This window comes from Canis lupus, chromosome 18, assembly GCF_048164855.1.
Source record: "Canis lupus baileyi chromosome 18, mCanLup2.hap1, whole genome shotgun sequence".
In the NCBI taxonomy this organism is placed as follows: Eukaryota; Metazoa; Chordata; class Mammalia; order Carnivora; family Canidae; genus Canis; species Canis lupus.
Genome location: NC_132855.1, coordinates 23,488,299 through 23,505,731, shown reverse-complemented (window position 1 = coordinate 23,505,731; position 17,433 = coordinate 23,488,299).

Genomic DNA, 17,433 nt, shown 5'->3' with positions numbered 1-17,433 from the left:
GTCTAGGGCTTGACTGCAGTTTCAGGGAGCAGAAACTACCTTGGATTGGAGCCCATGACCTTTGCATTGGGTGCCCTCTTAGTTGGGGAATCTTGTATGATCCCGGAGAAGGGAGTAGGCCATTGATATAATGACAGAGATTAAATTCCTTCTAGTGCTTGGGGGGTGAATGTTCAGAGCAGTTTATATTTGACTTAGAGAACTGTAGAAATGTGACATTTGAAAAATCTCAAGTACTGCAGAGTTATATCCATACCTACTATGGTGGCATGGCTTATCTAGGAAGAACTGTGTTGGTTTCTATTTAAAATCCACAAAGTTCAGCAGTCACCTCAGGGGTGTGACTGGATAGCCGTGCCTTTCCAGATTCCTGGGGCTTAGCATACATCATGGGGTTGAAATGCTGCCAAAGTTACTTCTTTGTTTTGACAGTGATGAGGGGAGTCGAAGGCTCTGGGCCTCTTTGCTTTCCTAAAAAATATAAGCTGCACAACCCTGTACTTGGCTCCCATACAGTCATTGTGGAGGTGGTCGTGGTACTGGGTGGATCAGATTTGACAGAATGAAATAGAAACTTTTGTAAAAATAATTAGTGACATTTGCATAGCCCTTTAGAGTTTTCATACACTGTCTCAGTTGGTGCTCACACCAAGGTGAGAGAGGTAGGTTTATTATGATCATCACACTTTTTATGGATGAGGAATCTGAAGCTCAGGGAGGCTGAGGTGTGTCCCAGGTAGAAGCTCTCAAGTGGCAGAACAAGGGCTGGATGAAACCCACTACACTCAGTGCAAATCATTATCTCTAGGATAGAGTTTCTTCTCAACTCCACTTTACATTTTTGGAAGCTGAGGAACAGAAATATTAATTTGCTCAAGTTGACACTTCTTGGATTCCAAGACTTCTGACTTAAGAGTCCATGTTCTTGGTGAACTTTTGGGCTTTGGGATGAGGTAATCATACTGAACAAAACATTTTGAAATGAGCCAGCTTTCTTTCTCTGTTTCTCTGTTTCTTTGTTTCTTTGTTTGTTTCTTTCTTTTCTTGTTTCATATGTGTATATATGAACAGAGAAATGGGGATTCCCCTAAATCTGTTTGAGAGAAATGGGGATTCCCCTAAATCTGAGAGATCTTGTATTTGAGAAATACAGACCAAGGCTCCATGCTCAGTTCTACAGAGAACAATGTGCAATTATATCTGGTGACATATGACTTATGAATCCAAAGAAGAAAAAATGGAGTGGTAGGGAAGAAATTGTGGGAAATAAAGAAGTATAATAATCATGTCAGAGATGCGAAACTTTTAACAATACAATTTTTTAATATTTTGTTGTTTTTTTCCCAAAGCAATACGTGTTCATTGTGTAAACGACAGATGACATAGAAATCTATGAAAACATAAAGAAATAAAATTCACCTGAAATCCTTTGACCCAGAGAAACCACTGTTAATTTGGTACATATCCTTCCATACCTTTCTTCTTTGCATATATAAAGGCTATGGACATTGTTAAGGCCCTTGATACATACTGGTGAGTCTCCTTCCCTAAAGGCCATAGAGTTTGAATTCAATCTGTAGTATATGAGAGGGCCCTCACCCCTGTTTTCTCACCAATTTCAGTGGGTAGTATAATACGGCATTGTCAGTTTGGTAAATAAACATCCTATCTCTACTTAGTATTTCTTGCCATACCTGTCAAGATTTTTGGAAAGAAGGGAAATAAGAGCTTTGGTTATGAATCTTTTATTCTTAACCTACTTAGCTACATTCCCCATCCTAGTCTCTCCCCTTCCTGCTACCAGTGCCCTCCTACTGAGTATATTCTCTCAGCTTCTGGAGGCCAATCTTTTCCTTGATGAAGGAATCTGATAGACTTCTTATATTTCTCACCTGTGGCTGCACTCTGGAGCCACTGGGGAGCTTTAGAATATCCCCCATGCTCTGCTACACCTTGGACCAATTAAGTTAGGATCTCGGAGTGGGAGGGGTGTGGTGGGTGGTTGGGCAGATCTAAGTATTTTTAAATCTTCTCAAATCATCTAGAGAAAGCTCTAGATCCATGCAAGCAAGGGCTATTCAAATCAGGTCAGCCTTTCCATTAAGTCTCTTGTTTGTGGAACACGAACTTTTCTGGTTTCTTCTGGAGACTGAGTCTCATGTTCATCCCCTATAGAACCATGCTTGGAGGGCAGCCCCAGTGGCGCAGCGGTTTAGCGCCGCCTGCAGCCCAGGGTGTGATCCTGGAAACCCGGGATCGAGTCCCACATCAGGCTCCTTGCATGGAGCCTGCTTCTCCCTCTGCCTGTGTCTCTGCCTCTCTCTCTCTCTCTCTCTCTGTGTTTCTCATGAATAAATAAATAAATAATTCTTAAAAAAAAAAAAAGAACCATGCTTGGAGTTCTGGGCTGTGTTTCTTGGATATTGCAGGATTCTCTCAAGAGACTATGGGGCATGGGATTCTCCATTTCACTGCCCACAGATACACACACATGCAACCAACCAACCCAAAAAAGTCAGTACATTTACTTCAAGTATGGAACTGAAACCATTTCTTTCTTATCTTTGTGAACTTAGATCTAGGTATACCACAGTTTAGAGATCATAACATTTCCTAGGGTTGTTGAGATGATTAAATGAGATAACGTATGCCAAATTCTTTTAATAGCCCCTGGAATACTCATCTAACAATTTCTGGCCGTGGTTTCCTAAGGAAGATTTCTCTCCTCCTGGAGTAGCCTTGCATGTCTCTGGAGTGGTGCCAGGGGGATCAGATCTGGTGTGAAATACTCCCAGCCTGGTCTGGAGGCATCTCCCTGCCATACTAATGTTCCTAAAACCTCTGGATCTAGGCCTGAGCAGTCTACCCTGGATGATGGTGGCCACACACTGATGATGTTTTTCTTTTTGACTTCTTTTTATAGATAGCAAACAGATGTAATCATCTCCTTTTTATCAGCATATTTCCTCACATAGCATGATGCAGTTACTGAGTTTCAGTTTCTTTGTCCAGTTGTCATCCAGTCTTGCTTCCCTTCATTTGCCTTGAGTGGATGTTGTATTGGGTATTTGGTCCATCTCTAAACTTATATCAATAGTTGGTTCATCTGATCACTTAAGCATCCTGCCCTCCCTAATCATATATTCAAATCAGAAATAAAGAGTGCAGGCTTTGGTACCACTTCCTGGATTTAGATTCTGGCTTTACTACTCTGGGAAAATAAATTCCCTTTTTTGAGCCTTCGTACGCTTAATGTAGAATGATCATAATAGTACTTCTCCCGCTGGATTTTTTTGTAATGCTCAAGTGAGATCAATCTTAACATTTATCTGAATTACCACAACTAGGAAATGTCTAGTAAAAACAGAGCAAAGATTTTGCATATTTCAGATAAATAGGATAGCTGCCTCTGTTAACACAAGAAAGTCAGGAAATAAAAAAAATGTTTACATATATATTTCTAGTTATACTGACGAGGTATATATTATATATGCAAAGGTATATATTATATGAGGCAGCTTTGTTTAGGAAGGAAGATGGTTTGTTGGGGAGATAAAAGGACAGAGATTCTTAGAAACTGAGGGCATATCTGCTAAGGAAAGCCAACCAACTTTGAGAAGGATTTGTCCGAATGCTTGGGAAGTGAGATAAGAGTAAATCCTATCAGATGGGTGACGTCCGTGGGACTGTTTGCCAAGATAATGGTCTCTTTGCTGCTACCATATTCTATGCTAGTAATGTTGAAACTAAAGTAGTGGAGAATCAACAAGTAAATAAAGTGAACTTGAACCTAAAAGGAATTATAAACCAGAAAAAAAGTGTTTCAAAGAATTTAGATGCCTTTCCTTCTCAAATTAAAGGTTCTCAGAAGAACTAATTTCTAAGAAGGATAAAGAAAGCAATTCTTTCTCAAGGAAAATAATACAAGAAGGTTCTGCTTTAACGAAGTCTTGTATACAGAGAAGCCAACTTCAAAGTTGGCAAACGGGGCATGTATACGTGTGTGTGTGTGTGTGTGTGTGTGTGTGTATGCACAACACAAAATGACCTTTTTAAGTGATCTTCAAGGATCCTTCAAACAGGACCTCTTTGATGTATTCAAATGTTAATTTTCCTCTTGTCGAAGGAGTAGCCAGTAATGTGGAGTCCAGAAACTGAAAATTAAAGTGATAATAAACTGAAGATTGATCAAAATAAAGAATATTTAAAATTATAATGGAAATCCAAGGAAAAACGAGGATAGATAGAAATTGCAGAACAAAAGGAGGCCAGCTTATATTTTAATGTAATTTAATGTAGAAAACTCTAAGCAGTAGAAGTTGTTTAAATTGAAAAGATGTCACTTGACAGGTAAAGTAGGCAGCTCATATAAGAGACCCTGTTGGGACTGTTAATGGCAAGACGTTGGCTCAGCTGTGAACTTGTCTTGTGATTTGTAACACCAAAGAAGTTCATTCTGGGAAATCAGGAAAAATTTGTGCAAATCTGATGAGACAATATTTGGGAGATTGAATATGGTAATGACTCTGCTGTGTGTGTCTCATTCAGGCTAATATAAGACACCCCCACTCCCTTCCCCACCTCCTCATCCCAACTCCAGCACTGAAGCAGAGGTCACTAAAACTTATATTTGACTGGCAGATATTTTCTGGTTGGTAAATATAGACAAGTTTGGGTAGTAATGAGTAATAAGTATGATATAATAATAAAGTTTTGTAAGAAGCTGTTAGTGCTACAGAAGTGACTTTAGGGTCTAAGGTGGGGATCCCCTTCTGGAGGCAGAGTCTGAATGTGTGACAGGTCTCTGAGAGTTTCTTCTCTCAGGCCCCTTGGTCATTTGTGACCTGGGGACCAGTCCTCCATAGCACTGGGCTGTTGCTGCTCACTCCCCCAGCTTTTCTTAAGTTCCAGGAATGACAATGGACTCTTCTGAGAGTAATTTACCTTAAAGCTCTCAGAAATAATTGGCTTTACCTCATTTTTAACCACTGATAGGTAAGGATTATAAGATACCTCCTTAGCCCCCCACTAGCCCAAATGGAGCATTGCCCCAGACTGTGAAATAGCTGTCACTTTTGTGATTGAGTTCAGATCCTTCAAGGTCTAGCAAACAGCCAAGAACACTTTCCAAGCCTGGCTGAGATTCCTTATATTTATAAGCAAATGTGGCTCAAGATATCACTGTAGGAATATCACCTCTCCTAATAGTGAACACTCTTAAAGTTTGTTAGTCTTCTTCAACAACAGAAAGATTAGTACTCTCTGATTTGTATATCAATACAATGTTTAATTATAATACAGGGGTCGCATATTAGTTTGCTAGGGCTGCCATAACAAAAATACCACAAAGTGGATGGCTTAAACAACAGAAATTTATTTTCTTACAATCTGGAGACTGGACATCCAAGATCAAGGTGTTGGCAAGTTTTGTTTCTCCTAGTGCCTCTCTCCTTGGTTTCCAAGTCTTTTTACTGTGTCCTCATGTGTTTTTTTTTATGCATGTATCCTGGCATCTCTTTAATGTGTCCAAATTTCCTCTTTTTATAAGTACAGCAGTCAGCTTGGATTAGGGTCCACTCTAATGGCCTCATTTTAATGTAATTACTTCTTGAAAGGCCCCCATCTTCAAATGCACTCACCTTCTGAGATACTGGATGTTAGGACTTCAACATATTAATTTTAGGGGAACACAATTTAGTCCATCACAGGCACTCTATTTTCTTTTAGTCACAATGTAAGGAGTCAGGCTCATGCTTGAGAACAGAAATGGAACCAGGCCCATCCTAAGTCGCTCTGAGGAGGAAAGAGTTCCCAGAGGAGGCTTGGAGTCTTGACTATTAGGGCTTGGTAGGGCAAGTGCCAAGAACCAGATGAAATTGCTCAGTCTTGGGAATACCCTTTCATCCCTATCTTTTAAAGGAAAAAACAGCGATCTAAATCAACTGCCATTTTTTATTTTTCTTGAAACTGTTTAATTTAACACCATGCTTTGTAGTCTGACTAGGTCCCAGGTGTAGTTGCACACTCTGGCATTGCCTGGGGCACCATCTAACATTGAGCATCTGCCTTTGGCAATTTACGCTTTGTTGGCAGCTGAGCTGTCTGTCAGCAACTTCGAAAACCAGAAAAGCACATATATCTTAATTACAGTGGAGAATGCATGGAAGGGCACATAGGTTGGGGCAATGGATCCCAAAGGATATCTTTTGGAAAAATATCTGTGTAATCTGTTTTGCTGACCTTGAATGCCTTCTCTTTGAAAAAGAAAACAGAATAATGGCACATTTTGCTTTTTAAATTATTTTTTGGCCCACATCATCCCCTGCCTCTCATAGTATTTTGTCTGACAACTGAAAGCCAGGGGGCTGCATTAATATTCTTGCACTTTCTGTTTAATTGCTGGCTGGGGTGTGATTTCAGTAAAAGAGGCATAGTGATTGTTCTGGATGTTCAGTATCGTTAACATTACTTCCAGGGTCTAAGTCTATCTAGCAGCAGGGGAAAGTGATACTTAATTGGATTTTTGCAATCTTAGAGGCAACAACTTCTCAATTCTTTAGAAGCTGAATATTGAGTTCAGAGTTGAACCAGCTCAACTCCAGCATTGCATCTACCTATTAACTTCACAGGCAGTTAAATAGAGGGATATAAAACCACATGACTAACTGTGCTCATAGCAGCTGAAAACCAGATAAGGCAATCTCAAAATCCTTTATTTCAGCACGTTGTGGGTGCTAAATAAATTTTCAATAATAAGTAATAATGCAAAATTTCCCCTTTGTCCACAGTCCTCTTGCTGTTCTCCGCTCCCTGTGAAAAAGCTCATATTTATTAATTGGAAAGAATCTTGAGGAGGCAGTTTTAGAACGCCTTCATAGAGGGAATTATCACAGGTAACTTGAGAGGATAGACTCCAAGAGAGTCAGAGAAGAGAGAGTAGGAACATTTCTGACCATAACGGCAGCTATAGACCAAGGATGCCTGTGGACATGGCATGGTCAGCCCTGGCTGGCTATGAGAATAATCTGAGAGGTTTTTAATTAATATTGATGCCAGGGGCCTTCCTCAGACTACCTAAATCAGCATCTCTTGGGAACTTGACATTTGTATTTGTTTAAAACTTCCCAAGTGATCCTCACATGTAGTCCAAGTTTATGAACTTTAGCCATAAGGAGATAATTACTATGTTCAAGGTTTGGGGCATCTGCTATGAATCCAGGTCTTTAAAACCATGAGAGGTTAGGATTTTGCTAAGGTAAGTACCCAAGAGGACTTGGAACCAGTTGTGTGGTTTTCCAGAGCATTATCATCAATTTGGAATTTCCAGGCACAGACATGCCATTCCTGCTTTACTCCTTTATTTATGTCCTTGAATCCTCAAGCTGAATATGTTTCATTTTTTTTTTAAACCTGAATCAGGGATTCCTGGGTGGCTCAGCAGTTTAGTGCCTGCCTTCGGCCCAGGGCATGTTCCTGGGGTCCCAGGATCGAGTCCCACATCAGGCTCCCTGCATGGAGCCTGCTTCTCCCTTTGCCTGTGTCTCTGCCTCTCTCTCTCTCTCTGTGTCTCTCATGAATAAATAAATAAAATCCTGGGATCCCTGGGTGGCGCAGCGGTTTGGCGCCTGCCTTTGGCCCAGGGCGCGATCCTGGAGACCCGGGATCGAATCCCACATCGGGCTCCCGGTGCATGGAGCCTGCTTCTCCCTCTGCCGTGTCTCTGCCTCTCTCTCTCTCTCTCTCTGTGACTATAATAAATAAATAAAAATTAAAAAAAAAATTAACAAAAGAAAAAAAAATCCTAAAACAAACAAATGTGAGTCAGTATCAACAAAAAGAATTATAAATTTACTGGTCAGTGAGAATTTGTGTTATTGACAGGATTGCATGAAGGTGGATGTTTACTCCTGATCCCCAATTTTCTCATCTATAAGATGTAAAAGTACATCTAAGTAAACTTCTTGAAACAGGATGTGAATGACCTCCCCATTGACATTTTTTCTCACTGGGTTCCTATAGGTATCAACTGATACATGAACTACTACTCATTTAAATGCTAGTTATTTGGAGGTTGTATGTATGTATGTATGTATGTATGTATGTATGTATGTATTTATTTATTTATTTATTTATTTATTTATTTATTTATTGTCGTTATTTTAGGAGGTCCTGAAAGGCTCTTGCTATTATCTTTACATTGAAGACCCCATCTGTTGCTTTTGGAGATCTTGAGATTACATACAATGGGATTGTCCAAGGTGTATAAGGAAATATGTAAGAGCTGAAAGTCCAATCCAGTCATCATAGACCTGAAAAAGAGTTGAGAGGGGAATAGAATGATGATTTTGGAAACAGAATAATAGGACAATAGAGGATTTATCAGGGTGCCTATTAAAGACACCAATATATCATCCCTTGGAATAATAAAACTTGGAACTGGTGAATATAATTTACCCATGGGAGGTGTGGGCAGTACAGTTATCTAAATATGAATTGAATTGTCTAGCAAGACTGAGAATAGAACACCTAGGACAATCAGATTTTGATTGAGAAATAGGGGTAATAGGAAAATGAGGGAGCGCCTAGCATCTAGTCTTGCTTTAAAAAAATGGTATTGGGGATCCCTGGGTGGCACAGCGGTTTGGCGCCTGCCTTTGGCCCAGGGCGCGATCCTGGAGACCCGGGATCGAATCCCACGTCGGGCTCCCGGTGCATGGAGCCTGCTTCTCCCTCTGCCTATGTCTCTGTGACTCTCTCTCTCTCTCTGTGACTATCATAAATAAATAAAAATTAAAAAAAAAAAAGGAAAAAAATGGTATTGGATGATTAAAGAACTGTTTGGATTTGCAAGTCATTGAGTTACTCTTTTCCATGAATCTGAGCTCAAACAAAAGGTATTAAAAGGACACAATAGGATGTTTACAAATAACCCCCACCCGCCAAAAAAGTTTTCAGTTTGTGCTTCATCATAATCTGCTTATAAAAATACGTTGTTTGGATGTGATCCAAAATAGGTAGCCTTTATACTATGTGAAGAGGTGAGGCCACTTAAAATGCTTTTTGGCATTTTCTTTTCTTTCTCTTTTCTCCTCCCTTCTTCCTTTCCTATCTCTTTTAGGTACCACAGTTGTTAAATTAACCAGGGAACTAAAAATAAACAAAAGCAGGCCTCTACTACTGTGTGTTAAAGATCTTAGTGCTGAGAGCCAAGCAAAGTCCCTTAGTCTTCTGAGATGTAGGACACACAGGAAAGGTGCAGCCTCCAGGGGTATCCCATGAACAACCAACTTCTTGCTTATCATCCAGATTTTTTGTTTATTTTAAATGAATTCAGTCCTTGGAAATGGAGTCACAGGGCTGGCCAATTTTCTCCTAGAAGAGTGGCAGTAAAGGAAAGCTGGAATGCATTAATCAAAAATGAGTCAATTAATTACAGCTCTCCTTCCCCTGTGGGGTCAGAACTAGCAACAGTAGGCCTTGAGTTATTTAGGGAATTAGACACCGAATATGCCCTTTATAGAGCCAATTATGTGGAAATAAATTACTCTTTCAGATGACAATATGCTATTCTCTTGGAACATGTGGGGAGGGGGTGTCTTTTTTTTTTTTGTCTCTGAACAGTCTGCATGTAGTTTTCCATGATAATTAATGCCCTTAAGTCATGTGTGGAAAAGCAAAGATTTCTTCTGGCTCTGGTTCTTTGGATGTATTAATGCTGGATGCTTATAAAATGTGTGTGTGTGTGTGGTTGTTTTGCTGAGTGATGTGTTGACATCTGAGTAGGTTTCAAAGAGGTGTAACAGAAACTCCCAGCAGCTTGGAGAAGGCCTGGAAGGCAGGCAAGTGGTGTAAATCGCTTCCTGGGCCCTTTCCCGACCCCATGAGAATAGCGAGGTGGGAAGTACTTAAAACAGGTTTCAGACTGTTTGCTCTATTTTGCTCTATTGTAAATGCTTGTGGCATTAAATGGTTACTGCCATGAGGGGAAACAGGCAACTACAGTTGATGGCTACTAGGCTTAAAGAGGGCCAAGGGAGGAAGCAGACTCCTTGCCCTCCCTTGGGGGCAAGCCCCTTCCTCTCTGGTCCTCTGTGTCCCTCATCCGTAGCTCTGCCTGAGACCTAACCAGAGTGAGGAGAAGGGAATGGGTCAGGGTGCTCATGGTAGCATGGTTTATAACAGTGAGGAACTGGAAATAGCCACGTTCCTCTGAAAAGTGCTGGTAAAAGGCCCACAAGGAGACTTCTCAGCAATGAGCAGGTGGAAAAGAATCAGACAGAGCTCTAGTTCCTGGCATGGAGAATGTCCTGGGCATATTGTTAAAGGAAAAAAGAAAGTTGTATAGGAAGACATATGGTCTAATGCACTTATGTAAAACAGCCACAAACAAGGGGCACCTGAGTGACTCAGGTGGTTAAGCATCCCACTATTGATTTTGGCTTAGGTCATGATCTCAGGATTGTGAGACTGAGCCCCATGTCAGGCTCTGCACTCAGTGTGGAGTCTGCTTGAGACTCTCTGTCTCCATCTCCCTCTGCAATCCCCCACTACCCAATTTGCACGCTCTCTCTCTAAAAAATATATTTATATATAATATGTATGTTTTATTTATTTATATACATATAATATATAATTTAAATATATAATACATAATTTTAAATACATATAATTAATTTTAATATATAAATGTTATATGTAACACAGATAATAGTATATATATATTATGTATTTTTTTCTCTAAAAACATATTTTTATTAGAATGTACCATTTAAAATTGCCTTCTTGAAGATCAGAATTGTTTAGACATTGGTAGCAGCAAATAGTTTAACTCAGGGTTTCTTAACCATGGTACTATTACATTTTGGGCCAGGTAATTTTTGTTATGGGGGGTGTCTTGTGCATTACAGGATGTTTAGCAGTATCACTGACTTCTACTCACTGGATGTTGTTATCATTTCCCTTTGGTGACAATCAAAAATGTCTTCAGATATCGCCTAATGTCTCCTGGGGGGGCAAAATCCTCTCCTGCCTTGAGAACCACTTATTTAACTTAATATATCTAAATAGAAAAATGTACACCAAACTTATTTTTTTTATCATTTATGGGGAGGCAACTAGAAATGGGGTGTTGTAGCTTTAGCCTATCGGTATTGTTTTAAATTATTTTACAGTGAGATTACATTTATGTATTACCTGTGTAATGAAAAAAAATCAGAGATTATGTCTAAACTACATACTACATGAGTGGTGGGAGGGGCCCCTTGGCGCTGGCCCTTATAGAAAGTAACAGGAGGCAGCACAAGTTAGGTCTCTCCCCCTGCTCCTTCAGGCTTGCTTATAGTCCTGTGATTTGAACTGGAGTTTTGGTAAGGACATTAGTTGACTGCTTGAATGCCTTCCTCTCCTTGGAGTGGAAGAGGAGCATTTGGGATCCATGTTGCTCTAGAGGGCCAAGAAGGCAGAGTGGGGAGTTTCCAGTGCCTTGGAGGAAGAATAGAGGAGTGAGAAAAGCTACCAAATGCATAGATGTGTCCAACATCCAACAAGTCAGGGCAGGCAGGAGGGTGACCCAAACCAACTGGGTCCAAATTCAGGCAGGAAGAGAATATTATTAGGTCAGGGAGGAGAAAGTAAGCATAATCAAATCAGAAGGAAACTGTGTGTGTGCGTGTTGGTGCATGTGTGGTCACCTAGAACCAATGTTTGCTATTTAGGACAGTAATCCTTACAACTGGATGCACATCAGAATTCCTGGGAAAAGTTGAGAAACATAGTTTCTAGGCCCCACTTTGGGCTGATTTAGAATCACTGAATAAGGGGCTAAAAAATCTGTAATTTTCAATAGAGACTGCACTTTGGAAGGTACCACTTTGGAATTGGTTTATGGGTATGATGGTCCAGTTTAAAAGGTGGTGGGAAAATAATAAATACATCATAGTATTTCCCAGCAGCTTTCATGTTCTGCTTCTCAGTTTTCCCAGATGGTTTAAAAAACTAAGACTGAGGTGATGATCTGAATAGAATATTGGTTTTATCTTAGTTCAGGCTACCATAGGCAGGGTGGCTTAAAAACAAACATTTATTTCTCATGGTTCTGGAGGCTGGGAAGTCAAAGAACAAGATCAAGATACTAGAGGAAAGGAGAAGTACTTTTTTTGATCCATCTGATAGCTCTTTATGGAACATCTCTGTGGACTAAGGTGTAAGGATCAAAGATGAATGAGATAGTCTGTATCCAGAAGGGAACTGGAGATTCCCTGAGGACACAGGTATGCAAACATCTTCTTGTATGTAAGGCAGGATCACATTAGGGCTGGGAAGGCTATAGAAGCAGTGTGCAGTGGATCCCACAGAAAGGGCAGTGAGCTCCCTGTGTGAAGTATCACCAAGGCTCCAGTGTGGAAGCTCCACATATTTGTATCATTACTACTTACCACCCTGCTGAACTGTTTTGTTTCAATTTAGTATGTAGGTGGCCAGAACCTTCAGAAAAAACTGGGCCCCTTCTAAGTATTTTTTCAACATTTTTCTTACAAAATAATTCAAAAGTACAGAAGTTTAAAGAATAGTGATGGTATGGTGAACACCCATAGACCCTGAATGTAGATTCAGTAATTACTAACATTTTACCATATTTGCTTTATATATATTTTTTGAGTGTATAACTTGAATGTAATTTGTAAACATTGTGACACTTCATCCCTAAATATTTTTGCATACTTTGCTTAAGATTAAGAATTTTTCTCTTTAGAAAATATCATTTTCACCTCATCAGTGAGGGTGACACAACATGAGAGACACCTAACTCTGGGAAATGAACAAGGGGTAGTGGAAGGGGAGGTGGGCAGGGGGTTGGGGTGACTGGGTGACGGGCACTGAGGGGGGTACTGGTGGGATGAGCACTGGGTGTTATGATATATGTTGGCATATTGAACTCCAATAAAAAAATAAAATAAAATAAAATAAAATAAACATGGTAAAAATGAAAAAAATTACAAGTACTATTATTGAACAACAGATAACAATAAATTGGCACTTTAAAATTTCAAAAAAAATAATTTTTCTCTTTAAAATTATCTTAGGAGGTTAACAGTAATTTCATAGTATCATGTAAGCTATAGTTCATTCATATTCAGATTTCCACCATTCCCAAAATGTAGCATATGAAAGAACCTACAAGTTCTTTTTAATCTTTTTCAAACCGGGTTCTAGGCTAAATTCAATTATTGCATTTGGTTGTTATACCTTATTAGTATTTTCTTTTTTAAGAGTTCAGCATCATTGTTTTGTAGATTCTTGATTTGTCTTATAGATTCCTCATGGAACATTTAACTTGTTCCTTGTGTTTTTGTTACTTCCTACAAACCGGTGCTTAAGTCTAGAGGCTTAACTAATAGATTCAGGTTAAAAACTTTTGATGAGAATGTTTAATAGATTATGTGAACTTTTCAATTACATAACATCAATTCTTCTAATTTTTAAAAGAGTTTTAATAGAAAGGGGGATATTGTCAGTTTTTAAACCCAAAGAGATATGTTGTGGTACTACACTCCTTTTAGTGCAGAAAATTACCAAATGGAAGTCCATTGTCTCTTGTTACACTCTCAGGTTTAGAAAGCAATATGATGACTGATGGAACACCTGTAGATGGACATTTCATTTCTTTCATTCTTTATCTCCAAACACTGCATAAAATGTAGTGGATTCAAACTGGGCTACAGAGGAGTGGACAAATTCCAAACTGGGCTGGAAACCAACAAAAAGTCAGAACAAATAGGGTGAACTCTTTTGAGCCTTCCAGTTAGAAAGTAGGATGGAAGGAAAGGTACTGGGGTGGCTCAGTTAGTTAAGCACCTGACTCTTGATTTTGGCTCAGGTCAGAATCTTGGGGTTGTGAGATGGAGCCCTGCATCAGGCTCCACGCTAAGCATGGAGTCTGCTTGAGATGCTCTCTCTCCTTCTGCCTTTGCCCCTCCTGCCCTGTGCACTCTCTCTCCAAAATAACAAATAAAATAAATCTTAAAAAAAAAAAAAGTAAGAAAGAAGGACCTACTTTTAGGAAATTAGGAAAAATAAATGTCAATAACTATCATAGAAGACTGCTTGTGGAAACTTGATAATTAAGAAAACCCTCCTCAACTATGGGTTTTGAATAACTTTAGAGACATAGTTCTCATGTCCTGATAAAAGTAGAGTGTCAGCCATATTACTCTAATTTGGGATTCACTAGGAAAGAGGATTAGAGAAGGTGGTTTGTACTGGAAGTACTCCCTCTAAACTGAACGGACTTAACCTTTGTGATGGCTAATTTTAAATGTCAATTTGACTGGGCCATGGGGTGCCCAGATATTTGGTCAAACATTATTCTGGGTGTGTCTATGAGGGTGTTTTTATATGAGATTAATATTTGAATCATTAGGCTGAATAAAGCAGATTGCCATCTCTAATGTGCTTGGCTCCCATTCAATCCATTGAAGGCCTGAATAGAATAAAAGGCTGAGTAAAAAAGAATTATTTCTGTTAAAATAACATTAGCTCTTCTTGTTCTCAAGCCTTCACACTCAGAACTGTACTGTTGACTCTCCTGAATCTTCACTTGCTGACTATAGATCTTGAGACTTCCTTCTCAGCTTCCACAATTGTGTGAGGCAATTCCTTATTATGAACCTCTTTATTTTATATATATATATATGTATATACACATATATACATATATACACACACACATATATCTCACCAATCAATCAATGAGTCAATCAATCATTCTTCTATTGGATTTGTTCTCTTGAAAACTCTAACACAGCTTCCCACTTGCAGGTGGGGCAGTTGAAGAGTTTTCCCTGGTCTACTTCGGCATGGTAGGAGGGAAGCAAATCATGAGCAGTGATATTTGTCCTTCTTCCACAAACCAGATATGTCCTCCTCAGCCTATGGGAATTGGAGAGTGAGAGGAAACCTCAGAGAATAGTGAAATTCTTTCACTAGCATTCTCCAAGAAGGTGGAAAAGTTGTCTATAAGAGCTAACATGAGGGCTCAGAGGGAATCTGAGTAAAGGAATTCCATATATCAACTGGTTGTATTAAGGATTAGAACCCACATATTGTGAGACCTTAAATATTGTCTCAAAACAGAAGCCAGACTGAGTTAACTCTAATAAGAAAACTCACTGGGGCTAGATTCAGCCAGTAGACCAAGAAAGACACATTTTAAGAAACACTGTGTCTTTACACTAATAAACACTGAAAATTATTTTTTGTTATTTGTCCTACATGGACAAATTAAGAGCATCTAGTCCACCTTAATAGCATAAATTTATAAGCTCAAAAATTATAAAGGGCATTAATGATACATAAAATGGCTCTTGATTAGGATAAATTTGATCCTATTACACATGGTAAAATCTGCCTTATTGTGATAGATTGCCTATCAGGAAAGTTCAATTTATTGGCAATTTTGTGTAAGGGAAGATTAAATATGTCTGGTCTTTTCTCTGTTGGAAATAATTAACTAGATAGTCAAGAATTACTGCCAAGGACATTTAGTTTATGGATGGAATATTTTTTAATGCAGGTGATAACAATAATAACAAAAGCACTCATACTTTTGTTTCTAGTTCTGAGCAGTTCATTCAATAATGCTAGAGGGTTTTTTTCTTTCTTATTATTTTTTAATAGTGCTGGAGGTTTTAAATGGCTTAGTATTTGAAAGTAGTCTCTGTACGTCTTTGCACTTACTTTTACTAATACTAGCTCTTCTTCCTGAAATGCAGTTTTGAAAAAGAATTGTTGCAATCTTACTCATCCTGACCAGACTTTCCCCAAATATCCATTAAAAACCTGTGAAAATATGGTTTATGTAATTATTTAATTCAATGAAATCTATGCTCCTATGAAGTGCTCCTATGCCAGTTTTTAGAGATATAGATATTCAGTACAATCTCTTCTCTCAAGTTATTCCTGATCTAATCTATAATTACTCTCAAAATTAAGGATGAGAACAGACCATATCTCATTATCCAGGAGAAATTTCTACCACTTCCTTTGGTGTGGTTCTGGATTAAGAAACCCCAGTCATACTACTTCTAGCATGTCTGCTTCAGTATTAAAGCAACATTTCCAGGTATCATTTGGAGGTAACCACCCTGGTCACCCCCCACAAAAGCTCTAGAAGCCTAGAGAGTCAGGGTCTAGAGATGGCTGGAATGTGTCTCTGTACCATAGTCTTTTACTGATCATCTACTATTGATGAGACACTTTGCTAGGTATGGAGTCCTAACCTCCAGGGACAATCTAGTAGGGGAGACAGATGTTTAAATTAATTAATTAAAAATAGAGTAGAATTATGTGCATGGAGAGGAGTAGTACATATTAATTTTGTCTGGATGAGAGGTTATCCAGAAAAGTCTTCACAGAGGAGGGGAGCACTGAGCAGAAGTTTGGAAAATAACTTGGAGTTTTATGAATGGGTCACATATGACAATGCTTTATATCCAGCCAGCATATAAAGCATGCATTAAAACAGAATCATAAAATAAGAAGGTATGATGTCTGCATGATTAGTATCAGCTTTTGTTCTGAGCCTACAGTTTACAGATATAATGTGGCTGGTGATGAAGGGGAATGGAAGATGGAGCATCACATCCTTCAGAGATGCATATTGAGAACTCTGAGATGTGGAAATGTTAAAAGGTCTAACTCTTCCTTTCATTAATTTTCTCCTAAGAAAGGACTAGTTCACAGATGTCTTCAGTTTCCCTGGGAACTACATTTTCCCCCCTCATGGCTAGGGAAATAATGGGGACAGTCCTATTTGGTTTGATAAAGGATCCTGGTTGACTGACCTGTGAAAAACTGGGCTCAGAGCTGTGCATATCAACTTTCTGTTGGCCTTATATTTAATGTATGATTCCCCAGCTCTAGAAGAGATAGCACATGCATTAGGGAGAGCACACCTGCATTGTCTACTCTCCAACATGGGGTTAGGATGGGTCCTCCTGGTTAATGGTAACAAGCAACTAAAAGATAAGCACCAAAGAAGAGAGACAATGTTTTAAAGACATAGAAGAAAAATGTAAAATATAAATTAATTTGATTTACTGTGAGAACTAGAAGAAAATTTTAGAAAATATTTTTGATTATTTTTGTTAATATGTAAGAGGATATCACCTCTTTGAAGAAGAAAGCTTTAGGAAGGGGCATAGTGAAATAAAAAATAGCAGTTGAATAAAAATCCATACTGAAAGCATGAAAGAACAAATTCACTAGTAAAGAATATTGAATAAGTAATGTATAACAATGGCTTTAAATGTTTTTAAAAAACCATCAATCTCTTTCTTTAATGAAGCCATATGTAGACTTTCACCATATAAGGGTAATGAATGAGTTTCTGGTTGAAGTGCAGATAGGTTCCCAGAGCTCCATTTATTATACATG